Here is a 27,961-nt window from a genome sequence, read left to right on the forward strand (position 1 = left end):
TTAGCATTTCTGAACAGAAGCCAAAAGCAATTTCTTCCCTTTAATCATGTTTAACATTTTAAAGTCAGCATAATTCATGGCACAATCCACAGTGCTTTACATGACATCCACAATGCATGTTGCCAAACATGGACTCATGGAGAAATAGTGTAACCCTACTTCTCTCTGTTATATACAAAGATTGGCAGTTCTGCCTCTGCCCACACATTTTTAACTCCACTGGTCTCTTTGCCTTCTGGTGCAGCAGTTCAGGTTAGCTTTTTTCCATAATATTCTCTAACGCTCAAATCTTTCCATTCTCTTCTCATACCAGTTCACTGTCATTCGTTTCAGTGAAGTTCCTCCTGACGTATGCTGATGTGAGAGGAGAATCTGCCTCTAAGCCTTTGAAAAGTCGTTTTTGCTTTCTGATTAGAGCTCTGTGAAACCCATTCCATTAGACTGAAATCAGCAACAGGGGGAGCCTTGAGTTTTTTCCTCTAAAACTCTTCCCCTGCTTGAAAACTCATCTTCAACACGTCAATACATTTTCTACCAAGGCCGATTATTTCACATGATAGTGTCAATGTATAAGTTTACATGGTCGTCTCAAACAAACACACAGCACCCAAGAGTAACTCCACTAAGCTCTTAAGCAATTGCCTTTCCCTACAGACCCTCATGTTCTATAAAGGCTAAGAGTGCATTTCATACAATTAAGGGAAAAAAAAAAGCTGTTTCAATACAGCTTTACAAACCGCAGGCAACAAGCCTGCTTTTCTCTTTATCTGTAATACTGGAAACACGGTTACAAGTCATTGGTTCCAGGCATTTCCCTGCGCTTCTTAGGGGATGTCTACACTATGAAATTAGGTCGAATGTATAGAAGTTGGTTCTGTAGAAAGAGGTTTTGTACAGTCGATTGTGTGTGTCCCCACACAAATGCTCTAAGTGCATGTAGTTGGCGGAGTGCGTCCACAGTACCGAGGCGAGCGTCGACTTCTGGAGCGTTGCACTGTGAGTGGCTATCCCACAGTTCCTGCAGTCTCCGCCACCCGTTTGAATTCTGGCTAGAAATCCCAGTGCCTGATGGGGCTAAAACATTGTCGCGGGTGGTTCTGGGTACATATCATCAGGCCCCCCTTCCCTCCCTCCTTCCGTGAAAGCAGCAGCAGACAATCGTTTTGTGCCTTTTTTCTTGAGTTACCTGTGCAGACGCCATACCATGGCAAGCATGGAGCCCGCTCAGCTAACCGTCACCGTATGTCTCCTGGGTGCTGGCAGACACGGTACTGCATTGCTACACAGCAACAGTTTATTTTGGCAGCAGACAGTGCAGTATGACTGGTAGCCATCGTTGACGTAGTCCTGGGTGCTCTTTTAACCGACCTCGACGAGGTCGGGGTGCCTGGGCAAACATGGGAGTGACTCAGCCAGGTCATTTCCCTTTTAAGTTTCGTCTCATGGCAATTGAGTCCTACCGGCAGTGCACTGTCTTTTAATCAGCAGCCAGCAGAAGATGATGGCCAGCAGTTATACTGCACCATCTTCTGCCGAGCACCCAGGAGATCATGATGGCTAGCAGTCGTACTTCACAGTCTGCTGCCAGCAAGATGTATAAAGATAGATGAAGTGGCTCAAAACAAGAAATAGACCAGATTTGTTTTGTATTCATTTTCTCCTCCCTCCCTCCGTGAAATCAACGGCTTGCTAAACCCAGTTTTGAGCTCTATCCTTAAGGTTTTGAGTTCTATCCTTGAGGGGGCCATTCTGTTTCTCGCAAAGCCACCCCCTTTGTTGATTTTAATTCCCTGTAAGCCAACCCTGTAAGCCATGTCGTCAGTCGCCCCTCCCTCCATCAGGGCAACAGTGGACAATTGTTCCGCGCCTTTTTTCTGTGCAGACGCCATACCATGGCAAGCATGGAGCCTGCTCAGATCATTTTGGCAATTAGGAGCACATTAAACACCACACGCATTATCCAGCAGTATATGCAGCACCAGAACCTGGCAAAGCAAAACCGGGCGAGGAGGCGATGTCAGCGCAGTGACGAGAGTGATGAGGACATGGACACAGACTTCTCTCAAAACACGGGCCCTGGCAATGTGGGCATTATGGTGCTAATGGGACAGGTTCATGCTGTGGAATGCCGATTCTGGGCTCAGGAAACAAGCACAGACTGGTGGGACCGCATAGTGTTGCAGGTCAGGGACGATTCTCAGTGGCTGTGAAACTTTCACATGCGTAAGGGCACTTTCATGGAACTTTGTGATTTGCTTTCCCCTGCCCTGAGGCGCAAGAATACCGAGATGAGAGCAGCTCTCACAGTTGAGAAGCGAGTGGCAATAGCCCTGTGGAAGCTTGCAACGCCAGACAGTTACCGGTCAGTCGGGAATCAACTCGGAGTGGGCAAATCTACTGTGGGGGCAGCTGTGATGCAAGTAGCCAAAGCAATTGAAGATCTGCTGATAACAAGGGTAGTGACCCTGGGAAATGTGCAGGTCATAGTGGATGGCTTTGCTGCAATGGGATTCCCTAACTGTGGTGGGGCCACAGACGGAACCCATATCCCTATCTTGGCACCAGAGCACCAAGCCGGCGAGTACATAAACCGCAAGGGGTACTTTTCAATAGTGCTGCAAGCCCTGGTGGATCACAAGGGACGTTTCACCAACATCAACGTGGGATGGCCGGGAAAGGTATATGACGCTCGCATCTTTTAGGAACGCTGGTCTGTTTCAAAAGCTGCAGGAAGGGACTTTTTTCCAGACCAGAAAATAACTGTTGGGGATGTTGAAATGCCTATAGTTATCCTTGGGGACCCAGCCTACCCCTTAATGCCATGGCTCATGAAGCCATACACAGGCAACCTGGACAATAGTCAGGAGCTGTTCAACTACAGGCTGAGCAAGTGCAGAATGGTGGTAGGATGTGCATTTGAACGTTTAAAAGCACGCTGGCGCAGTTTACTGACTCAGTTAGATCTCAGCGAAACCAATATTCCCACTGTTATTACTGCTTGCTGTGCACTCCACAATATCTGAGAGAGTAAGGGGGAGACGTTTATGGTAGGGTGGGAGGTTGAGGCAAATTGCCTGGCTTCTGGTTACGCTCAGCCAGACACCAGGGTGGTTAGACGAGCACAAGAGGGCACGGTGCGCATCAGAGAAGCTTTGAAAACCAGTTTCATGACTGGCCAGGCTACCGTGTGAAAGTTCTGTTTGTTTCTCCTTCATGAACCCCCCCCACCCCTTGGTTCACTCTACTTCCCTGTAAGCTAACCCACCCTCCCCTCCTCCCTTCGATCACCGCTTGCAGAGGCAATAAAGTCATTGTTGCTTCACATTCATGCATTCTTTATTAATTCATCAAACAAATAGGGGGATAACTACCAACGTAGCCCAGGAGCGTTGGTGGTGGAGAGAAGCACCAAGAGGGGTGGTGGAGGAGGGAAGGACAAGGCCACACAGCACTTTAAAAGTTTAAAACTTTAAAACTTATTGAATGCTAGCCTTCTGTTGCTTGGGCAATCCTCTGGAGTGGAGTGGCCGGAGGCCCCACCCACCACATTTTTGGGCGTCTGGGTGAGGAGACTATGGAACTTGGGGAGGAGGGTCGTTGGTTACACAGGGGCTGTAGCGGTGGTCTGTGCTCCTGCTGCCTTTCCTGCAGCTCAACCATACGCTGGAGCATATTATTTTGATCCTCTAGCAGCCTCAGCATTGAATCCTGCCTCCTCTCATCACGCTGCCGCCACCTTTCAGCTTCAGCCCTGTCTTCAGCCCGCCACTTACTCTCTTCAGCCCGCCACCTCTCCTCCCGGTCATTTTGTGCTTTCCTGCACTCTGACATTGTCTGCCTCTACGCATTTGTCTGTGCTCTGTCAGTGTGGGAGGACAGCATGAGCTCAGAGAACATTTCATTGTGAGTGCATTTTTTTCGCCCTCTGATCTTTGCTAGCCTCTGGGAAGGAGAAGATCCTGTGATCCTTGAAACACATGCAGCTGGTGGAGAAAAAAAAGGGACAGTGGTATTTAAAAAGACACATTTTATAGAACAATGGGTACACTTTTTCACGGTAAACCTTGCTGTTAACATTACATACATAGCATATGTGCTTTCGTTCCAAGGTCGCATTTTGCCTCCCCCCAGCACGTGGCTAGCCCGTCCCTGTGGCTAACGGTGGGGAACATTTCTGTTCAGCCACAGGCAAACAGCCCAGCAGGAACAGGCCTCTGAATGTCCCCTTAAGAAAAGCACTCTATTTCAACCAGGTGATCATGAATGATATCACTCTCCTGTGAATAACATAGAGAGATAAAGAACGGATATTGTTTGAACGCCAGCAAACATACATTGCAATGCTTTGTTCTACAATGATTCCCGAGTACGTGCTACTGACCTGGAGTGGTAAAGTATCCTACCATGGTGGATGGAATAAGGCTGCCCCCCCTTCAAACCCTTTTGCAAAGGCTTTGGGAGTACATCCAGGAGAGCCGCAAATGCCAGGGCAAATTAATCATTAAACATGCTTGTTTTTAAACCATGTATAAAAGTATTTTAAAAGGTACACTCACCAGAGGTCCCTTCTCTACCTGGCGGGTTTGGGGGGTACTGGCTCCAGATCCAGGGTGAGAAACAGTTCCTGGCTGTCGGGAAAACTGGTTTCTCCACTTGCTTGCTGTGGGCTATCTACAACCTCCTCCTCATCATCTTCCTCATCCCCAAAACCTGCTTCCGTGTTGCCTGCGTCTCCATTGAAGGAGTCAAACAACACAGCTGGGGTAGTGGTGGCTGAACCCCCTAAAATGGCATGCAGCTCATCATAGAAGCGGCATGTTTTGGGCTCTGACCCGGAGCGGCCGTTCGCCTCTCTGGTTTTCTGGTAGACTTGCCTCAGCTCCTTAAGTTTCACGCGGCACTGCTTTGGGTCCCTGTTATGGCCTCTGTCCTTCATGCCCTGGGAGATTTTGACAAATGTTTTGGCATTTCGAAAACTGGAACGTAGTTCTGATAGCACAGATTCCTCTCCCCATACAGCGATCAGATCCCGTACCTCCCATTTGGTTCATGCTGGAGCTCTTTTGCAATTCTGGGACTCCATTATGGTCACTGCTGATGATGAGCTCTGCATGGTCACCTGCAGTCTGCCAAGCTGGCCAATCAGGAAATTGAAATTCAAAAGTTCGTGGGCCTTTTCCTGTCTACCTGGCCAGTGCATCTGAGTTGAGAGTGCTGTCCAGAGCGGTCACAATGGAGCACTCTGGGATAGCTCCCGGAGGCCAATACCGTCTAATTGTGTCCACAGTACCCGAAATTTGACCCGGCAAGGCCGATTTCAGTGTTAATCCCCTTGTCGGGGGTAGAGTAAGGAAATTGATTTTAAGAGCCCTTTAAGTTGCAAAAAAGGGCTTTGTCGTGTGGACGGGTGCAGGGTTAAATCGATTTAACGCTGCTAAATTCGACCTCAACTCCTAGTGTAGACCAAGGCTTAGCATCTGGAGAGGCTAATGTGAAAATGCCTGAAAAGAAAGGGAATGAATATTTACGTGCAAGAAAAAGAAAATGGTGAATTTCTGAGTCAGAAGAGATTCAGGTATAAATTGCAAGAATAGGGAAGTATGAAGTTAATGTCTGAAATATTTCCAGATTAAGGCTTAACACGGTGAACACTGCTGTACTGTATGTAAACAATAGTATTTGTGTTGGAGAATGATCAAAGCTCTTTCTCTTTAAAATGACTAAAGAATGAATAGGTCTACTCTTGGAGACTATAAAATGAAATGCTGCTAATCACACTGAAACAGGCCTCTTTCCAAACTCCACCTGTTCAGCATAGAGCTACCTCACCCCAGTACCTATAGATTGTGGAACAGAGACTCTGTTTAGCAAACATAACTCTAGGGCTGCATTTACATAAAAAACTTGTGTAAAAATAACCACAAGTCCTAGGATAAAAAACAGTTAATCTTTTGTCGGACTGAGAATTGACCACTCGTTCTTCTTTGTTTTCTATCTTTTAGCCCATATTTAACCTATGATAGTATTTTACTTCTTATATCATGATGACTTTGTTTCCTTAATAGCCTCTTGCAGGGGACTTTGTCAATGGCATTTTGAAAGTCCAGGTAAATGATGACCTCCATTTTTCATTTATTCACTGTTATGCTAGAGAATTCTAATTGATTACACAGGCATGATTTTCCTTTACTTCCTGATTTACCCTTGACATGTTATGTTAGCAGGTTACCATGTCTCCTAGGTGCTTTAAAATAGATTTCCTGCTGCATTGTAGGAATCTTCTGCTACATCAGCTGACAGTTCTAGGTTTGCTAATGGAAGGTACTCTTAACTGCTGCTGCTTTTGATTTGTGGGATTCAGGGGTCATGCAGAAAATTGCAGCATTAGAAACTTGATTCTGTTCCTGAGCTTCACCCATGAGAGACCATTGGAATAGTGAAAGTTGTGTTTGTCGCTCAAGACCTGTAGATGGTTCTGCAGCAAGTCAGGTCAGGACCAGGAGTAGAGTCTAAGACCCTAAACTACAATGCTGTCCGCAGGCAAATAATTTAACCTCTTCTCCCTGTCTCTGTTCTCCCACCTGTAAAAATGGGAATGACGGTAATATCAGCCACCATGGTAGGTCAAACCACACAAAGGACCTCATTTGGAATCCTTTCCAAAAACAAAAATGCCTGCTTTACCCCAGTGCTTTTCTCTTCCCCAAACATTCTGGAGGTAGCATGCTGTGCTCCAGAGTGTCTGTTTCAGACTACCTCAGATCGAAATCCAAACTTATCCAGGTATCTCCCTGGGGTCTGCTTCAGTTGTTTTTTCAAATAAAAAAGAGCTGTATATGAAAACAGAGCTAACCAAACTGCAAAATGGGTTACTTCTCCCTTCTTCTAGGAGAGACTGTCTGCCCCTCTGGCACATACCAGGTCTCTCTCTAATCTAGGAGAATGTGAGGTTTATAGATCTCGTTTTCCCAGCAAGTCTTGTCTCAGTTCAATATCAGAAATTGCCTGCCTGGGAACTACATTTCCCAGCAATCATTCCATACTCAGGCGAGGGGGAGTTCTAGCCTGCCTTGCACTTGGTGTTTGTGTTAATCACAGTTAGTGGTGTGTGCTCCTCTTCCAACAGAAACTATCCCCCTAAGACCACTTTTTTCTCCTTCAGTGACTACTTCCCCTGTCAAAAGAGAGAATCTGGAACATAGTAGTGCTCTCCAGTAGTGCCCCAGCTGATTGCCCAACCAGCCCTACAGGGACAATACATACCATTACAATAATACTTTGCTTTCATATAGTACACTTTCTATTGTAGATCTCAAAGCACTTTGCTAATAATGCTCAACCATCTTAGTAGATCTATGGAGAGGACATAACAGGAAGTGTTCAAGAGGTGGGTTTTGGTAGCATGGTCTTTCCTTTTGCACAGTTGGGTTTTTGTTGTGGTTGCTTAAGCTAGCCAGCTTGTATTTACTTGTTTTGTTTTGTTTTCTATTTGATGGGAGGGAAGGGTGTGTTTTTAAAAAGACTGCCATAGCTGTTGCATTTGCTGACTTGTGGTCCAGTGGGAAATTCCAATGGTAAAATTATTTCCTGACTAGAGCACTTGGAGCTTGGAACAAGTCCTTAAGATAAATAAGACTTCCCAAAGGGAGGTGTGGGGTTTGAGGGCCAGTTGACAGGTCAAGCCATGGAATACCGAGACCTGTTTTTGTTTTGTTTTTTTAGTTTGTTCTCAGATATCTGTCAGACACTTCATGTAAGATTTGCCAAGGAGTTAGCCAATTAGAAACTTGACTAGCGATAACCTATGAAACGTTCACACTTGTATAACATAACTAAAGAGTGTGTCATTCTTAGGTGGAAGTCACTGGGGCGACATGAGAACATCTTGGAGGAGGCCTGACATTCTATCCAGCAGAGTTCCATTCCTGTACCCTGCAGGAAAACAGGTGCACAAATGGAGTGCATGTGACAGATGGTCTGTGTAGGGGATGATTAGACTGTGTGAGGTCTAGGTCAGTATGAAAACAAAGCTCTATCAGGTTGGAGGAGGGTGGCTATCAACCTGAATACTAAAAGATCTCAAAGTATTTTTAATTGTGATGCTGAGCATCATGGCACCTAATTTTTAGGTGCCTAGAAAATCACAGGAACAACACTGCGATCCCCAAAGCCTGAGATGCGTGCATCGGTGCCTTATACAATGAAAGGGTCGAGATAAGTGCCTAAGAACATGATCCACAAAAGCCAGTATGCTAGGCTGGAAGATGCTTGAATGAACCAATGAGGGGGGTATGGGCTAAGCCCTACCCTCTTGTGGAGTTAGGCACCTCCCGGCAGCCCAGACTTGGGCATCTATCTGCTTGTGATCCGTGAATGTGAACCCCTGTCTTGGAGTCAGGTGGCCTATATGCCTAGGTTGTTTCTTGTGAGAATGAGTTAGGTGCCTGCTTTACTCCACACAAAATGGGTGTGTGAGGGGCTTGCCCTCCCTTATTACTTTTAATCCGGCAGGTGGAGCACTCTCCTAAGAATTGGAGTCCCAGGTTTAATTCCTGTCCCTGCTTGATGAGGTAAAGATGTATGAACCAGGGTCTCCCACCCCTCAGGAAAGTGCTCTAACCACTGAGCTATGGGATGTTCTGATGTGGGGTTCCCTCACTGTCCCCTGTTGAAGCTGTTCTACTTCGGATAAAGTAGTCATTGGGAGGGGGGAAGAGAGACAGACAGATTTTAGTCTGGTGGCTAGGGCACCCATCTGGGAGGTGGGAGACCCAGGATCCAGTCCCCCTGCTCCAGTGACCTGGATTCGGAATGGGGCCAATCCGGTAGGCAGCCTCTGAGAACCCAGCAGGGAAGCCAAGTTTTCGCCCATCTATCTTCCCTCGTTCACGGACTGCAATGCGGCTTAGATTTACCCTGAAAACTGAACCATCTACAGAGTTAAGTGACAGCTGAGTGGGGGTTGTATGGATTATAGTGCAGCATAAATGTGGTGGTTGTGTGCCTAAATACGTTTTGTAGATAGGGCCAAAGTTATTCAATCACCTACACTCTCTGCTGTGATTCGTGCATCTGAGACATTTATAACACGGGTTAAATGTAGCTGGAATACATGCCATTGTAGCCTTGTCTCATTAAAAGTACTGTATTTTATTGTAGGTAGTAAGCCAGAGAGAAAATATTAGGGTAATGTGGAAAATAGAATTTTAATTTAAATATTAAAGGAAATTCTATAGGGAACTTTGGCCGCCATGTAGTAAAAGGGTGTTTTTTTTTTCTATAGGATGTTCTTCCCAGGATAATGTTAATTTACAGCATGCAGAGTGAAATTCACCCCAGTTCAGAGGACCAGCATAAGGTTACCACCCTCAATATGGAGATCAAGAAGGATGTAAGTGGAACACGGGTCCTTTGCCGTGGGGTGAATTTAGCTCTTAATGAACAAGGTAGGGGTATATATGTGTATGTGGCCTGCTTGCAGATCTCTTGCTAGGTCCTTAACCTGTATATCCAGACAGATCACCTTTTTGTCCACGACTAGCAATATTATTGTGCCACCGAACCTGTTCTCACGTGTTCGACAACCGTATAGCAGCATTCCTTGGTACACATGCTCTGGAATTCATTGGTCTTCCAGTCCAATATGCCCATACCAAGAAAGCCGGCAAAACCAAACCAGTGCTGATGAAGGCAGTTGCTGGGTTCAGCTTCGAATATCCTCATTTCTGATCTTGTTCTGCCACTTGATGTGGAGCAGCTGATAAGAATTTGATAAGAATCAAAATAACAATCCTGTGTTCTTCAGCTTCTCTCAGCACCCACATTTCACTCGCATACAATCAAGTTGGTATAGCTGTGGTTCTATAGATCCAAAACTTTCTAGCCAGCTTGTTGTCATGACATCCCCACAGATGCCACTGAAGGGCTCAAAACTTGGCAGCAGCTGCTGTTATACGAATGTCCACATCTGTCGAGCATACTCCACCATTGTCTATGACTCTGTCCAATGTGTGGACGTTTCCACCTCTTCAGTGTCCTGTTTGGATAGATTAAAACTGAACTGGTTATAATCTGACGCTGGAGGCTGCTTGATGGTAATGTCCAAGGACTTAGTTATATCTGCTTTAATAACCAGACCAATGCACACTGCTTCTAGCCTGAATAGATCAATCATCAGCTGCAGAGATTCATCAAACTGAGCCAACAAGACAATGTCATTGGCATATTCAAGATTGCAGAGCATAATGGTGTTCAGCACAACATCACCAACAGCAGCCTCCTCAAGATTATCCATCAACCAGTCAATGCTGATATTGAACAATGATGGTGATGGAACGCAGCCTTGCCAAACTGCCATGGAGATAGGAAACCATGCCACGTATCTGCCTTCAACTCAAACACAGCTTTGTGTGTTCAAAAAGCTAAAAGTGTTTCTACTAACTCATCTAATGGGGATCTTCTATTAGCGCAATAAGAGCCTGTGGTTTTGAAGCCAATGCTTGTGGGTTGTACTCTCTAATTTCTATGTTGCACGTACCAGATCACAGCTATGGGTGTGTAGCAGCACCTGGGCTCTTTCTACCTCACTAAAAATAGCTGTGTAGACATTGTGGCTTTGGGTCTGAAGCCATGGGAAGGGGGTGGTTTTCAGAGCCTGAGTCTTCAGCCTGAGCTGCAATTTAAAAGCACTGCTACACAGCTGGACATCAACATGGGACAAGGCATAAATTCCGTGTCATATCTAGTACGTTTAGGGTGGGATTTACAAAAATATTGAAGTGGCTTAGGAGCACAAAGTACTTTTCTAAATTACACCCTTGGTAACTGGGGTTGTTGGGGAGGTGACCTGAAAAAAACACAAGCAAACAAAACAGTTATCAGATTCTGTATATTCAGTGTATACATCTGAAAAAGAAAGATGTCCACTTTATTTACCAACACTTCAGCAAAGTAAAGGGAAAAGGTGGAGGAGAGTTTTTTGTAATGGCTTCAGTAGACTTAACCTTGAAATGGGTACTGGAGACTGTAGGGCTCATTTGTAGGCTTGAGGGAGACTTCAATGACCCCTATCTTAACTCAGCTGTCAAAAAGACAAATTTACTCCTTTCCAAAATCTCTCTTATCATTTATCACTTCTGGTTTATTCTGAGAGCTCAGCAACTCACTTTCAGTTACCTACAAACACAGCTATGTGTGATAAGGGTGCATTTGCATTATGCGAAATGAAACGCAGAGAGATTAACTTCAAGTTGACCGCTTTCTGTTACCTTCCAAACAAAATGTTCTTTCTCCCCGCAAAAAACTCCAAGAAGTCAGTTAGTGTAATGGCCAGACCTACTTAAAATTTCCAGCAGTTCTTAAGCTGAAAGGAATATCTTGAAAAGAAATACTTCTTCTAATTTAGCCCTTTGGATACTGCAAACACTCATGTATGATCATTCTTTTAAGCATGCACTGAATCATAGGGTTTGGAGATGGAAAAGTCTTGTGAGGTGATATAGTTCACTCCTTACCAGTCAAAGATTGTTCCCTACAGAATATTCTCTTGTGTTGTCTAGTCTAGTTTTGAGTGTTTTGAAGTTGTGCAATTTCCACCTCTTGCTTTGGGGAAACTACTCCACTATATAATATCTTACTGTCAGGATGTTTTTCCAAATATTAAATCTAATTTTTCTCTTTCTTGTTTTCATTCTATGACTCAAGGTAGTACAAGGAGCTATCATCTTAATTAGTTCCTTTCCTTCCCTTGAGTAAAAGTCTGTGACCGAATTCACACATAGGGGTGGGGAGAGGCCTACAGCCTATTTTAGGGTACGTCTACGCAGCAATTTAAGGTGTGAAGTAGGAATACATGCGGTAGCTTTAATTTAGCTAGCATGAGTAACTATAGTCATGAAGATGTGGCTGCATGAGTGTCAGCACAGGCTAACTGCTCCAATATAAGCCTATAGGGGACCCTGTGTATATACTTGCCCTGCTGACCTGCACTGAGGTCTGTGCCATCACTTCTCCACTACTATTGTCCTACTACCTGTGCTAGAGTCACGTCTTCACTTGCAGTATAGATGTACCCTTAGCTGTTCCTGGAGGTCTGTTTAAGTTATGCCAGCCCTTTAGGCTACCCTATGGGTCCCAGCATTGCCTAGAATCTCCACAGTCCTGAAGTCTCACCACCTGCATTGCCATCTCACCAACAGTCTTGCCCCTGGTATATCCACTATGGCAGAGCTTGTGAGGGGGTCCTTGGAATGCAGTCTTGTACATGTGCCTGCAGTCCAGAGGAATCCTCACTGGATGGGTATGGGTCTCATAGGGCTTCTTTACACCACCAGGTAAATTAAAATAGGCAGAGTGTGAGTGAGGATCTCACCCTTTCACAAATGTGGATATTAATCTTATTTTATCTTAGATGTAAGCCTGGAAAATACCAGTTTTCTAAGGGTCAAAGACTAGAACTTTGTCTTCCACTAAGAAAAATGGTAGCACAGCCTCCCCGTATCTTCCCTTATTGGGAAGAACTGCTGTCAGTGCAGAATGCTGTTTAATGACCTCTCACTGTTTTGGTTTTAATTTTTTGCTGGATAGTTAAAAAGCAAATACTGTTGGTACAGTAGGGATGGCAAACTTGTAGCAAAGGTTGCTTTAGTTGTCTAAAGACTTTCCCAGAATTTAACCACTTTAGGAGCCAGTTCTACTGTGTCTGCACAGCACAAACTCCCATCTAGTTCAACAGGAGATTTGCCTGAATAAGAACTGCAGAATCAAACTATGCATCTACTTCTTGTTGGATTGCATCATATCCATAGATGTAAATTCTCATCTTGCTGCTTAAGGTTTTCCTTTCTCTCATGGTGACCCCTTTGTATAAACTGAGGCTAAATCTGATAGGATGGCAATGTTTGTTTGTTTTTTAGTATGAAGCATTATTTATTAACTTTATATTGGAGATTCATTTTAAACAATTGGATACTACTGCTTAGTATGGATTTTAGTGTTTCATATGGGCTGTTGCCTTGCCCTTGTTCCATCGCAACACCGTGTGTCAAGGGTATCCCCACTTTCTTGCCTCAGTTGTCCAATTAAGGAGACAAACTTGTGATGCTTTTACCCCTTCCTTATGTTTCTTGGCAACTACTCTGCTTAAACTGGTGTAAATAGGGAGCAACTCCTCTGAAAACAAGTTGTACCAGTGTAAGAGAGGCAAATCAAACCCATGTATACTATAAACACATGGGAATATTTAGAACTTTTTTTTAGAAACTGTGTAGTCTTGGCAGGTTGCCTGTCTTGTGCACACACTTTTCTTTTGATGCATCTGAACAGAAGCTCAGAAAGCTCAGAAAGACAGCCACAAAAAAAGAAAAAGGGGTGAGATTAATAAAACGTGGAAAAGGCGGGCAGCAAGAAAAATGATTTTTTAAAGGGTTAAGAAAAAAGAAAAACAACAAAGGAAGAAACATGTCTGAATTAAAGTGCTTTAATTTTCCAACCTATTGCCATAGTGATTGCATTTCAGTCTCTGCCGTGCATAAATTTGAGTGGAACAATTTACCTGTATTGTTCACTTCATGTCATCAGTCTACTTTTCTGTCTTGCACATCAGTCATCCGGGCTCACTTCATTTACTACCATCTGATATCATTCTGTATTCATTTCCCTGCATTCCCATTTGTTACCAAGTATTCCCTTTTTAAACTCCTATGTATCAAGTTTAGTGAGTCTGTTGTTTATGTGTAAGACTAGATTATGCAACCCTTTCTCATGCTGAAGAAACACAATGTATACTCATGCCTACCTGCAGGAATGAATGCTCAGTAACGTAAGAGCTGCACTACTGAGCCCAAAGCATACAGAATTCCAGACCCAGGTTAACTGTGTTCAGGCCTTGATCCTGCTGTCCTTGCTCAGGCAAAACTCCCACTGTAGATTTGAAGTCACAGGAGATTTTGATGGATTAAACACTGCTGGATTGTGTGCATAATCCATCCTGCTCTCACACTTGAAATGGGTAATTTCTTTCCAACATAAGTTAGTCTATTCTGGTGAGTGGTGTGGTATGAAAAACTGGCAGCAAAGAAGTATAGCAGGGTTGGAAAGCTCAGAGCTGTTGGTTTTGAAACAAGTTAAGATTGATAAAAAACCAACAATCTCTGATAATGAGCAAGCCTGCTGAGCTCACATCAAACACACTTTCCCCCCTCAACTATTGTTTGGTAACACTGTTGCCTTAAAATACTTAGCACAACACTTGTCTCAACTCATTGCACACTACAATGTTAATATAGTTCTTGGTCCAACATCTAACTTTGTTATCCATACTTCCATTGCTGTTGCTTTTGTGTGTGACTTTTAGCCCTGCACTATATTCCCTCTTTGCTTGAATGCGTAGACATGTTCCATTTCTGTCTGTCTTAGGGATTTAGGATACATCTGTCACAGTAACGTCTCAGTGACCTGATTGAGCATTTAAGCTAAAAGATAATTAAGAATGAAAAACAGGAAAAAAATATCTTTGCCACAGGATAAGCTTTGCAGGCGAGATGATCTTTGTCAAAGTCTTACTGTAGAGTTGCCCCATTGGAAGGTTTTCAAGTGAGACTAACTCCTCCCACTTGCTTGATGTCATGATCTCCGTATTGCCAACCCCCAAAGTCAACATATCACAATTCAGATCTCCAGAAATCAAGCAGTTGGTGCAAAAAAAAAAAAAAAAAAAAGTAGTCTTTAAAAAACAAAAAGATTCTATTGTGGTTTTTGGTCACTTTTGATTTTTTTGTATTTATGTTTAAAATTCTCCCTGCCCCCCACCCTGGTATGTGGGTGGCAGTAAGTGTATCCGCTATCTCTAATGTACAACATTAGGTGATCCTGACCCCTGCTGCAGGAGCGCTCACTGACTGCCAGATATCGCAGAGCTTCTCCCCAACCCCCACAGTCTAGTGAATTAATTCTGTTCTCTCCACCCCCAGTTCCATCTCTGCTCCTCCTGCAGCTCCACGGACTCTTCACCCTCCTCTCCCAGCCTTAGGTGGGGGGTAACTGCAGCAGAGTCCTCGTCTCTCCCTTCCCATTATTCCTTCCAAAGCTCTGGGGTGCACAGGGAGAGTGCTGCAGCTCCACCAGCCTTCCAGAAGGTGCAGTGTCCACTCCCATCTGTGCCCTGCTAGCTCTGTTATGGTCCCCCGCCCCCCCCTCCTCACCATCTCTCCAGGGTCCAGTGCCAGTCTTTCCCAGTTCCCATGTATTTTCTCAGGTCAAGGGCTCACCGCTTCCCAAAGGCTTTTCATGCCCTTCTGCCCCCTCAGTGCATTCATGCAGGTAACAGGGAACACGTCTTGCCTTAAATTGTAACACAAGTGTCGTGATGTCACATACCCAAGCACTGACTTACCCTGTAAGTAAAGTGTGGTGCTGCTGCCAATACTAGGACAGGTGGCAACCCTAGAAGACTTCCTAGAGTGAAACTCTGATCACTAAAGTCTCAGGCCCTGTCTCTACTGTTGTTGTTTTTTTCTTTTAAACGTAACTACACAGCTATGCTGGTATAAATCCAGAGAGTAGATGTGCTGTGTTAGTGTAAGGCAGGCCTTGCACTAATGTGATTTAGCTTTGTAAAAATAACTGGGATAAGTTATACCCGTGCAGTGTCTCTACGGTATGGGGCTACACTACACTGATGTATTTACAGCAATGTAAATTTCCCAAGTCTAGACAAAACCTCGTTTTTCTATACAGTGATGTTTCTCTGTGGAAAATCTACCTTCGCTGTCGAAGCTTCCCCTGCACATGATAAGTGAGATCTGTAAAACCTCATTTTATCCCTGGAACCTTCACACCACAAAACTATGACAACAGCCAGATATGCTGACAGTATTTTGCATTAGAGTTATAGAGCTTGTTGGAGGCTGTTTCTTATCAATGAAGGGAAGGTTACTAGCTGTATTTTATAGGGCCCATTGTGGATTATTCTCTGTCTGGTCAAACTTGCATTTAAAGAAAAAATATTGTTTTTCTTCCCAATAGAAATCAGTCTGCTGCTTTCTAATGAACCATTTCTTCATTTAAATGTTTCCTTTTAAGAAGTTTTACTGCCTTTTTTATTTCCCTAGTTTAAAAGCAACATAATGAGTGCAGCTAGGGCCCCTTAAATACAGAGGCTTGCTGTGCAACAACATGATTCATTAACAGGTAGTTGTGATGTAGGGTCATCTGGCTCCCAGAGCTCAGAGCCTAAGAATTACAAGGGCTCAGGGGCATACAATGCCAATTCCCAGTTTATTAGCAACAAGAAAGAGACAAATCAGGCAGGATTCCCTTACTAGGTTCTAGGCTTCTTACTGCAGTACCCACAGACTCTTTCCAAGAGTCTATTCCAGACTGCTTGCCTTCTGGTAACTCTTACCTCATTTCTTGGAGAGGGAACCCAAACTGCCCTGCTCTTAAGAGGACAGCATCCATCACATCTAGCAAAGAACTGCCTTCCTCAAAAAGATTATTCAGAATATTAATGTTTATTTCATTTTTGTGGATTTGCCTTAAAGTCTCAGGTGAACATGAAGAAGTGGCCACAGAACTTACGTTACCCAGGACAACTATTTGATTTCCATCAAGTACAATTTGTGTGGGATTTAAGGCTAAAGTGTTTTCAAGTGCGTTTGTTTGGCTCATGTTTTCTGCTGTTTCCAACTTTTTGCACATACATGAACACAATGTGCAACTATCTATTATATGTGTATATTAGAGCAAGTCAGGAATTTTCCATCAGTTTTGGATGAAAAGTGAGTTTTCCACAAAACTGACTTTTTTTTTTTTTTTACAGGAAAAATTTTGATGTTGCTGAAATTTTTCACTTTTTCCATTCTTCTTCTTCATGGCAAATCCCAAAGGCACATAGCCTCTTTGTAGATCAAGCATACCCAGATGAATCTCTAGCGAAGTCCTTAAGACAGTCTGTCTGGATGATCAATCTATGTCATCCAGGGTAATTTTAGTCACACCACCAAAACTTTTGGTACTCGATCACTGGCCATGTAGTGAAATTTCTTCGTAAATCTGCATCGTAAATCATTGGTCTTCCATCCTAATATCTCCATAACAAGAAAGGTGATGAAACCAAACCTGTGAGGGCATCTAAATGAAATATTTCATTTTGGTCCATGTTCTCGTAAATTTGAAACATTCTGGTTTGTAGAACTGCACTGAAACATTTGTTCTGGGTCAGTCTGATGTTAATCCATGCCTGGCTAGCTTCTATGGTGCCTCTGAGAGTTGTAGTTTGGATACCTCATGTCCCCCATTTGCTTGTATGAGCTGGGTTTCCTGGAAGGACTACATTTCTCATGGTGCACTGTGGTATCCCCTCTGGCTGACCTGCCATGGTGCATCATGGGAGATGTAGCTTGGCTGCGGAGCCCAGCTCATGGAAGAGAATCTGGGGAGAAAAACTGTCAGAATAAGAAAGAGGGAGCAAGAGTGAGTTATAAATATAGTAGTTTATAAAAAGAAGGAAGAAAAATACAGAAAATAATGGATTATATGCAATAGGAGCAGAATTAATTATAAAGAGAGGATCTGGGAAACTTTGTCCATGAGCCCTCAGTGGGTGTTAGAAGAAATATTATACCTTCTAGTGAAACCCTTGCAGTCAATGTATTGTATGCATGAAGATAATCCACTGAGGTTCCCCTCCTCCAACTTTCTACTCTCTTCCCCATTTATGAAATTCAAAGTGTTCTCTAAAGCACATATAGGGGTTATCAATCACGTCCAATATTAGGTTACTTGCAGAGGAGAGTCATTACCTTTAATGTGTAATAACTGTGCCATGAAGATAATACAATAAAATTCAAGAAATGTAATTTAGAAAGGCTTCTTGCTCAATCCTTGTGTTTAAAAAAAAAATCTTTTATAATCCTATCCCAGGAGTCACAGAAAACCTTGTTTACTGTATTCCATTCTCATTGTCCCTTTTGGGGATTCTTGCAGTGCAGTGCATCATTGGTCTTGGGATGGTCTGTCACCGTGGGTCTGCTAATTTCAGATATAGTTTTAGAAACACGCAAGCCTGGTTTCTATTATAGTATAGCTGCTGAGTAGTTGGCTATTGTCGTGTGACGGCTGGTACTGCGTTGTATTAAAATTAGGGCGGTCGATTAATCGCAATTCATTTTTTTAAAATCATGATTAATTTTTAAGTTAATTGCGTGAGTTAACTGCGATTAATCACAGTTTTAATCGCACTGTTAAACAATAGAATACCAATTGAAATTTATTAAATATTTTTGGATGTTTTTCTACATTTTCAAATATATTGATTTCAATTACAACACAGAATACAAAGTGTACAGTGCTCACTTTATATTTATTACAAATATTTGTACTGTAAAAATGACAAAAGAAATAGTATTTTTCAATTTACCTAATACTAGTACTGTAGTGCAATCTCTTTACTGTGAAAGTGCAATTTACAATGTAGATTTTTTTTGTTTTGTTACATAACTGCACTCCATAACAAAACAACGTAAAACTTTAGAGCCTACAAGTCCACTCGCTCCTACTTCTTGTTCAGCCAATTGCTAAGACAAACACGTTTGTTTACATTTACGGGAAATAATGCTGCCTGCTTCTTATTTACAATGTCACCTGTAAGTGAGAACATGCACTTTTATAGCAGGCATTGCAAGCTATATACGTGCCAGATATGCTAAACATTCGTATGCCCCTTCATGCTTTGGCCATCATTCCAGAGGACATACTTCCATGCTGATGATGCTCTTTAAAAAATAATGCATTAATTAAATTTGTGACTGAACTCCTTGAGGGAGAATTGCGTGTCTTCGGCTCTGTTTTACCCGCAATCTGCCATATATTTCATGTTGTAGCAGTCTTGGAGGGTGACTCAGCACATGTTGTTCATTTTAAGAACAATTTCAGTGCAGATTTGACAAAACGCGAAGAAGGTACCGATGTGAGATTTTTAAAGATAGCTACAGCACTCGACCCAAGGTTTAAGAATCTGAAGTGCCTTCCAAAATCTGAGAGGAACGAGGTGTGGAGCATGCTTTCCAAAGTCTTAAAAGAGCAACACCCCAATGCGGAAACTACAGAACCCGAACCACCAAAAAAGAAAATCAACCTTCTGCTAGTGGCATCTGACTTAGATAATGAAAATTAACATGTGTCAGTCCACACTACTTTTGATTCTTATCAAGCAGAACCCGTCATCAGCACAGATGCATGTCTTCTGGAATGGTGGTTGAAGCATGAAGGGACATATGAATTTTTGGCATGTAAATATCTTGCGATTCCGGCTACAACAGTGCCATGAGAATGCCTGTTCTCACTGTTAGGTGACATTGTAAACAAGAACCGGGCAGCATTATCTCCTGCAAATGTAAACAAACTTGTTTGTCTGAGTGATTGGCTGAACAAGAAGTAGGACTGAGTGGACTTGCAGGCTCTAAAGTTTTATGTTGTTTTATTTTTGAATGCAGTTTTGTTGTACATAATTCTACATTTGTAAGTTCAACTTTCATGATAAAGAGATTGCACTACAGTACTTGTATTGGGTGAATTGAAAAATAATATTTGTTTTTTACAGTGCAAATATTTGTAATAAAAATAAATATAAAGTGTACACTTTGTATTCTGTGTTGGAATTGAAATCAATATATTTGAAAATGTAGAAAACATCCAAAATATTTAAATAAATGGTATTCTATTATTGTTTAACAATGTGATTAATCGCTATTAATTGTTTTAATCGCTTGACAGCCCTAACTGATATAGCTGCATATCGTTTCCCCCTCTCCTTTCTTTAAACAGATGGTTAAACTACATAAAATATTTGGTTAAATCTACTAATTTTAATTTGTCACTCCCCCCCACCCCCCACTATGATGTATGCATTTGTTTACTTTCATCCAAATCCAAGCAGAGTCTAAGACTTTTGTGTTCTGTCACTGTGCTATTCACTTCATTTTCCAGTTGTGGAGGCTTTTCATTTGCTATTATTTCCCGTAGCTATTTTGTATCTCTCCCTCTAGAATTAGAGATTGAAGTCCCTAGTTCCCCGGCTCACATTGCTGTGGTTATTACAGTGATCTATCTTTGTGCTGAACTCTAGCATGGATCATTCTGTTTCCTGTTAGAATCTGTTTTCCATCCAACTTTCATTTCCTATTGTATGGTCCTTTGGGGACAAAGCAGCTTTGTTAGACTAACAGGACTCTCTTTGGAGTTATTTCTTCATTCTCATCAGCTGTGTGCATAGAAATGAGCAGCAGAGCGATGCAATAAAATGATTCAGCTGCGGTAAGCCCCTTTGGGTCTAAAACTGTAACAAAACCATAACTACAGTTTTCCCACAGCAGCTCTCTGTATTACCAGCACAGGCGGTGTGTGGTGGAGACATGGAGGAAACTGGGAAAGCAAAACAAGAAGCAAGGTACTGGAATAAGCTTTCTGTTGTTTTTGAGTCACTAATGGTAAAACTCAACTGGGAGGGGTGACTTACCTGACCTCCTGTATGTTTTAATTGAAACTGAAGGCTAGCTAAGCCTCTCTGACTCTTTCAGCCCTAGTATATGCATGTGATTAAAAATTAAGGTTTTTGCTTGTTTTTTGGCCTGGGGCTTTCCTGGATAGCATCACACAATAGTCCCATACTGAGGGAATGTGAAGTAGTGAAACCAGCTAAACCAAAAGAGGCTGCACAACAAGGTAAGCTTGATGTGTCGGCAGGTAATGTCTTTGTTAGAAACTCCTCAATTTGCCCTAGCTTAAATGACCACGCCAGGAGTTTAGTTTCACTGCAGATTTCTTTTAATAAATTAATGGAAAGAAAATAGAAAGGTTTTTGGCTTGTCTCTCCCCCAGAAGAGACATTGCTATGTCTTTGTTTTAAAATTGATCCCTTTTTTCAGAGCTAGGCAAATACTGCAAAAAAATTCTTTCACAAATATGCGCTCAAACTTTTAAATGAACTTGCTCTGACTGTTTTTCATGCCCTCTTTGCTGTGTTTTCTATGAGCTTTCAAATGATCCAGTGTACAGACATAAATGGTAGCAGAAAGCAAATTTCAAAGTCACATGCATGAGAACTCACAGAATCCCAATATGAAATATTCGGGCATGAGTGTTCATGCTGGAAGTGCTTAGGAATCTGTCTAATCAGACAGCAGCAACTATGTCAGGTGACTTTTCTAACCAATACAACTCAGATTTTGAAAACTGACTATTAAATAATCACAGTGAACTATCTGTGATTATTTCACAGAGTGTAAAACTTGATACAATTTTATGGAATACATTCAAAGAATGAATAAATCCAACTAGGAACTCATGGTATGTTTGCACATTTTCTACGAGTGGGGAAAAATAGATGCTAAATCTATCAAGTTGTATCAGGTGTGAATTATTCTCCTGACTCACGTTAACAACAAGAAGTTCTCTAGGCTGAAAATCAAATTTTAGGGCCAAATTTTACCTATTGTATTTTTTTATACCATCCTCATGATCATAGTATCTGAGACTTTCAGAAGTCTTTATTCAGTTCTGACTGATTTGAAGTCATTGGACTATTTCCTCTTCATTAGACTAGTGTAAATCAGAAGTACTTCCATTGTGCATAGTGGAGCTACTCCTGATTTATACTTGGTAAATGAGAGATGGTTTTGCTCAAATAGGAGTTCAGCCCAATTAAAGATTTTGGAATTTGGCTTGTATTAATAATATTTGTTTTAAATTGTCACTGCCTTCGGAAGTACAGAATCTAAGCCATGGATCACTCAATACCTTTTGAATAATGAAAGTCTGGAGACATTTTTCTGCATGGCTTGCTTACATACACGCACTGTATGCACCATGAAACTATATCACTGGTATTTTAGCCAAAGATGATTTTAATAATATGCTGCTGTACCTCAGTGTAATTTGCAGAGGAAGATGCTATCCACATGTCCCACAGCTGTTTAGATTAGCACTGATTAATTGCTATTTTCAGGACCTCCTTTTAAGATTTTGTTTTTTAATCTTCCACATTAGCCTGTCAATCAGCTGAGATACTACTTTATCCAGAGAAAGATAAGCTATCTGCTGAGGCTGGTTGCAGATTAGTGTATTTGGATGGGTGGCCAGTACTCAGATCCCTGATAGGCGGCTCAAATAGAGCAGGCAAGGGCAAGGCGGAAAGCCTTTCAGTGAAGTTCTATAGCACATTGGTGGAAGGTGATATAAAGAAACTCCAGACTAAGAGTTCCACTCACCGTCTGCGCAGCCCCTGTCTGCCAGTCTACACTCACTTGTCTTCCTTTGTGCACCTTGAGTTTTTGGCTTCCAGCACCTTTCTGTAAAGCTAGTCATTCTGAGACATGGATTCTCAGGGGGAAACTTTAAAGAACTTAATCATAGAAAGCAAATGCTTATGATTAGTAGTGCAATTAGGAAACTAATTAGAAAATAACTATTTGTTTCAATACTTCAGTTTCAGTAGGCTGAAGTCCTGAATTGGGCTGCATTCCAAAACTGCCTTTGAATGATCTGTGGCAGTGTCTGGCAAATTTGCTATACCTGCAGGCACCTAGCTCTGGCTTTAATTTGGAGTGGGCAAAAGGTGGATGTAGCTGGTTAAGATCTTAAATTGTTAACAGAAAGCAATGGGATAAATTCTCCTCTGTTACACCAATGTAAATCTGACGAAACTCCATTTCAGTGGAGATGTTGTTGCAACTGAGAGCAGAAATTTGCCCAGTGTATCCGGAAGCTTAAGGAAGATATACACTAATGTAGTGATTTAGAATCTTTTTTTTTTTAAAGCCATTTTAATGGAAAAAATAAACATTTAAAGTGACATTTATATAGCTCCTATTCTGTTCTCTACAAACTGCATGGATGTCACTTAAAGCTGCATGAAACTAATCAGTTTGCTTCACATGGATTCTGTCACACTGTCTTGACAGTTCTGGCTCACATGGTTTTGTATTGATTGTGTACAAACATGCATGACGAAGCCAAGACTCAAATGAAACTGCTCAGCCCTGTTGTATTGCTTTTGCTTACAAGTTTGTGGTATCATCTGAAATAGAATCCGGAAGTGGGAATTTCTTTAAATTTGTAGCAGGAGGTGAGGCAGCAGAGGGCCAATGAAGCTTTTAAGTGGAAGTTCTGTAGTTGAATCAGAGCATCAGAAAAGCTTTCGGGATTTATTATTCAAATTTATGCAACTAATTTCTATCTTCATAAATTTTTTTTTACACTGTCAGGACCGATTGATAACAATTTTCTGTGACTTTCATACTCAATAATTAAGCTTTTTAGGTTAGTTGTGATTGGTCACATATGCCATGTTGTTTCTGATTGCATTGGCATGACTCTGTTAAACTGGGGGCATGAGCTTGAGGAAGCCACGGGGGCATTACATTTTTCAGGGAAAGGTATCAAACAGGATTAGGGAATTTTAGAAGACACTAAATTTGTTCTTTCTGGGTCACATCGCACTTGTTCCTGGAAACATTATCCTGCTGCCAGATTTACTGACTCGGTATAGAGTTTAAATTCATTTTTTTCCCTTCTCCTTCTCCGCTGCCCATCCATCCTCTATCTCATCATTATTTCCCCTCCCTTGCATAGTATCTGCAGCTCCTAAAAGTAGTGCAGTCCCCATTACAGATGAAGCATATGCATTATACTCTTTCATGGAAACTTTACTTTTGTTCTCTTACTCTACATCACTCAAATCCTGTTATTGCTCTTTGTGTATGGAAAAATCACAATGCGTCCAACTCAAAGCTTCTCTGAAGACCTGTCATAAGGGGAGGAGAGTTTAGTGGCCACTTTTCCCCACCATATTCTGATGGTCCTGCTTTGAGCAGGGGGTTGGACTAGATGACCTCCTGAGGCCCCTTCCAACCCTGATATTCTATGATTCTATGATACTACTCTTCCTTAATGCAGTGGTTTTCGAACTGCGGGGTGTGCCTACCTAGGGGTGCACAGAGGAACATTTGGGGGCTCAGGCCAGTGACCGCCAGGTGGGGCTTAGGGAAGGAGCACCACCTCTACCCCTGACTCACTTCAGTGGGACACCCAGCCCTGGGGGTCAGTGTCAACATCCGCCGCGGCTGCACCGATTTCCACTCCCGACAACCTCCCTGCCCAGCCCTGGCTCCGCCCCCAGAGACCATCGCATGCGCCTTTCCCCACCCTGAAAACCTGAGGAGGAAGGGACAGATATTGTCTATTTTTTGTCTGAGGGGGGCGCAACTAAAAATTGTAACTCAAAGGGGAGGCTTAGCTCAAAAAGTTTGAGAACCGCTGCCTTAGTGTAACATTCCTTGTTTGAAGAAAATGACTTGCGTGATTAAGTTGCCATTGTCACATGACAGGGACTTAACTCAGTGGAAATTCATCCAGTCAACTTCCCTGTGACCAACATTCACAAAAGATTTTTTTTTAGGAAACTAAAAAATACATACACCTCAAGCTCAGATATGTCTCTTCAGAAAGAGAAGGATTTGGGCTTTGGGGATATCAGTGGGCATAGAAAGGCTTGGATAAAACTCTCCTAGTTTCACTGCTTGGCCTGGAACCCACACCTGGCCATTGCTTATGGTTTCAGGTTTTGTTTTGAAACAGTCACACAGCTCTAGTTAGCATGTGCATTGGGGAAGGTTCAGATGGAGGCACCATTAGCCTCCGAGGGGAATGAGTGGCTGGGGAGGTGTGTATTTTGAAATGAGCAGAGAACAGACCACTAGGTTTGTCTCTCAAGCTGACAAACCCAAGGAAGCATACAGCTGAGTTGGCCACTCTGATCCCATGTGGTGGTAGATGTATGAGGTTAGATTTTTCTGTAAGGTATGTAGGCATGCTGGACTATGATCAGCTCTGTCAGATCTGAGTGCTTAGACAGTAGCTGAGTTTAACAGATGATGCACACCTCTGTGGAGTGTTGTATCACTTGTCATTCTGGGGCCATACCAGAGTCTAGCACAGGGGATTACACTAAATTTGGCTGGGCAGCCTCAACTGTGAATTTTTCTTGCTTTTGTTAGGCCTAAGTTACTACAGTGGCTCCCACACTGTGGTCCGCAGAACAGTGTCTAGTGGTCAGTACAGAGCTGTGTGCTTTGCAGGGGGCTGATTTTCTTTGTGTCTAGCTGCCAGTTGCATTCAAAGACAGCAAAAACCCAATAAGTATTTCCCTAGTATTAATCTGCTGGGTACCAATTGCTATCGTTTTCACTGGGACGGTATTTTATAAGAATAAGACGGGGAAAAAGGTTCTGTGCAGCAGTGAAAGGGAGGGGTGGCACCCACAAGATACTGCCTGTTAAGTTGTGATCCATACTATGAAAATGTTTGGGAAGCCTTGAGTTACTACACTGATGGTACTTTAAAATACTATGCAGCTTTTTGCATTTATTTTTGTGGGCTTGCTCTGAAGATTTATTCCTGCTGTTAGCTGCTGTGATGCCTTTGTCAGGACTGTATATTGGATCTGTTACAAGGAGATGATATATGATTTCAACAGATCAGGTTTGTCATGGATTTTTGTTCTCCTTTAGTAGAAATTCTCTGTCACGCAGTCCTTTACCCAACCATTGAACAAGGGGAAATACACAGGAAACCAGTTTAATGCATAGACCAGCGTACAACTCGTTACACACATTTAAGCTTTCAATATTTACATTTCTAACTGTATAGGCTTTCCTATGCAATCCCCTTGCTGGGCATTCACAGAGGGGTTGGTGATGAGAATGGTGTTTTCATGTATCTTATGTGAATTTTAGTAGAGCTCTGTTGTGCTGTCCCTATGGGTTGATCGCCCTGTTTCACCCAATGGCTAGGAAATAGTATGGAACCAAAGCTGTTTGCATTGGCCACTGCTGAGAAAAAACAGAGATGGATTATCTTGTACTTCTCATCAGAGGGAGCTGAGAAGAGAAAGCTGGGCATTGTTTAGTTTCATTTAGATGATGATAAACTGTAAGAAAGCAAACAAAACACTTTAGGCTGTGTTCATGTGTAAAGGGCAATTATAAACAACAGTTTGGGTTTGGAATGTGATATGTTAATATTAACACTTCTAGATTATTTTAAAAATTAAGACATTTTAGCAGAGGGAAATAATGTTGACTTTAATGGACACTGGATCAAGCCTTTAGGCCTGATGGTTCCTGTGATAGACTCTATAGGACAGGATTCCAGGAGAGGAACTCTCCCCTGGAAAGATTCCCATGTAGAGATGCCTCCTGTCATCCCAAACCAGGCAGATTTGTGGGTGGCCATAGGCTTTGGACCCTGTTGTGCTTCCACCAGCTCTCTGCCAGCATGGCTCCCTTTGAGCTGCTCCACTAGGGTATCCCGTGAATCTCTCTGGATTCTACTTTTCTGGGGCCGGAAGAGGTGGAAAACTATGTATACTTTCATTTGGGTTACCCACTCCTCTCCTCATCTCTGTCCCTGTGCCTGCACAGACCCCAGACCATAAGGAAAGGCCTCAATAGGGTGAAAGGTGCTGTGAAGGTACCCGAATCCCCTTCTATGCACAGATCTAGGCATTCAGTATAGCCACTTGTTTTCACTCAGTCCTCACTCCATCAAACAGGAGTGAATGAGGATTTGCCTGAGTAAGAACTTCAGGATTTAGCCCATACCTAACATCTTATGGTGACACTTGGAACATCAGAAACAGTTGAAAGACATTCTAACCTTAACAAACCCTTTTATTATTCACTCAGGCTGGTAGAGACTCATATCTCAGAGTACAGTCCAGGGGTGGGCAAACTTTTTGGCCCGAGGGCCATATCGGGGTTGCAAAACGGTATGGAGGGCCAGGTAGGGAAGGCTGTCTCCCCGCAAACAGCCTGGCCCCCGTGCCCTCCCCCTCCCACTTCCTGCCCCCTGGCTGCCCCCCTCGAACCATCCAACCCCCTCTGCTCCTTGTTCCCTGACCACCCCCTCCCGGAACCCCCCTCCCCAACTGCCCCCCCCAGACCCCACTCCCTATCCACACCCCCGCCCCCTGACAGGTCCCCTGGGACCAACAACCCATCGAACCTCCCCCCCACTCCTTGTGTCCTGACCGTCTCCTCCTGGGAACCCCATCCCTAACTGCCCCCCCCCAGGACCCCACCTCCTATCCAACCCCCCTGCTCCCTGTCTCCTGACCGCCCTCCCGCAAACCTCCGCCCCCCCGCAAACCTCCGCCCCATCCAACCACCCCCTGTCCCCTAACTGCCCCCCCGGGACCTCCTGCTCCCTATCTACTCCCTCTCCCCCTTACCATGCTGCTCAGAGCAGCAGGACAGGCTTATTGGAAAGCCTGGGAGGTGGGTGGGTGTAAGCTGTGCTGCCCATGCAGCAGCGTAACTGCGGGGGAGGGGGGACAGCAGGGGAGGGGCCGAGGACTAGCCTCCCTGGCCAGGAGCTCAGGGGCTGGGCAGGACAGTCCCACGGGCCAGATGTGGCCCGCGGGCCGTAGTTTGCCCACTTCTGGTCCACTCCCTGCTCCCATTGAAGTTCCTGGGATTTTTGTTGTTGTCTTCACTGGGAACAGGGTCAGCTCATGTAACAGAAGAAAAAATCCCACCATTATGCTAGATACAGGACTGAATTTGTGGGGGGAAGTTGGGGTACTGGGACTTTAGTCCTTTTGGACCAAAGCCTGTTTACTTTACTCATACAAGTAGTCCCAGTGAAGTCAGTAGGATTAATTCTATGAGTAAAACCAGCAATATTTTTCCCTTTGTGGGAGGACCTAGACAATCTATTGTTGCATGCACAAAAATAATTTTCATATGTGACCCGTTTATGGAAAAAGTATTGCTAACATGTAATAATATAGTTCATATTTTCTCTTGATGAAGCAAAAGCCCAGGGCAACTGATTTTGATTTTCCTTAATTTTTTCCATCACATAGCTCTTGGTATAAACCAAAACCTTTCTACTTTATTTATTT

At 43.1% G+C, this 27,961-nt stretch overlaps 1 protein-coding gene across 4 annotated transcripts in view; it reads left to right on the top strand.

The window, feature by feature from the left end:
- Positions 1-27,961, top strand: part of KIF26B (kinesin family member 26B) — a 420,596-nt gene that overhangs the window by 62,809 nt on the left and 329,826 nt on the right. The window contains exon 1 of one of the 4 annotated variants that reach the window (XM_084625203.1): positions 20,420-20,446. The exons of the other annotated variants lie outside the window; for them this stretch is intronic. The gene's annotated coding sequence lies outside the window, so the exon portion shown is untranslated. Of the gene's footprint in view, positions 1-20,419; positions 20,447-27,961 lie in introns of those variants that run through there. 4 annotated transcript variants of the gene reach the window in all.

The sequence above is a fragment of the Lepidochelys olivacea genome (assembly GCF_965140295.1).
Source record: "Lepidochelys olivacea isolate rLepOli2 genome assembly, chromosome: 3".
In the NCBI taxonomy this organism is placed as follows: domain Eukaryota; kingdom Metazoa; phylum Chordata; order Testudines; family Cheloniidae; genus Lepidochelys; species Lepidochelys olivacea.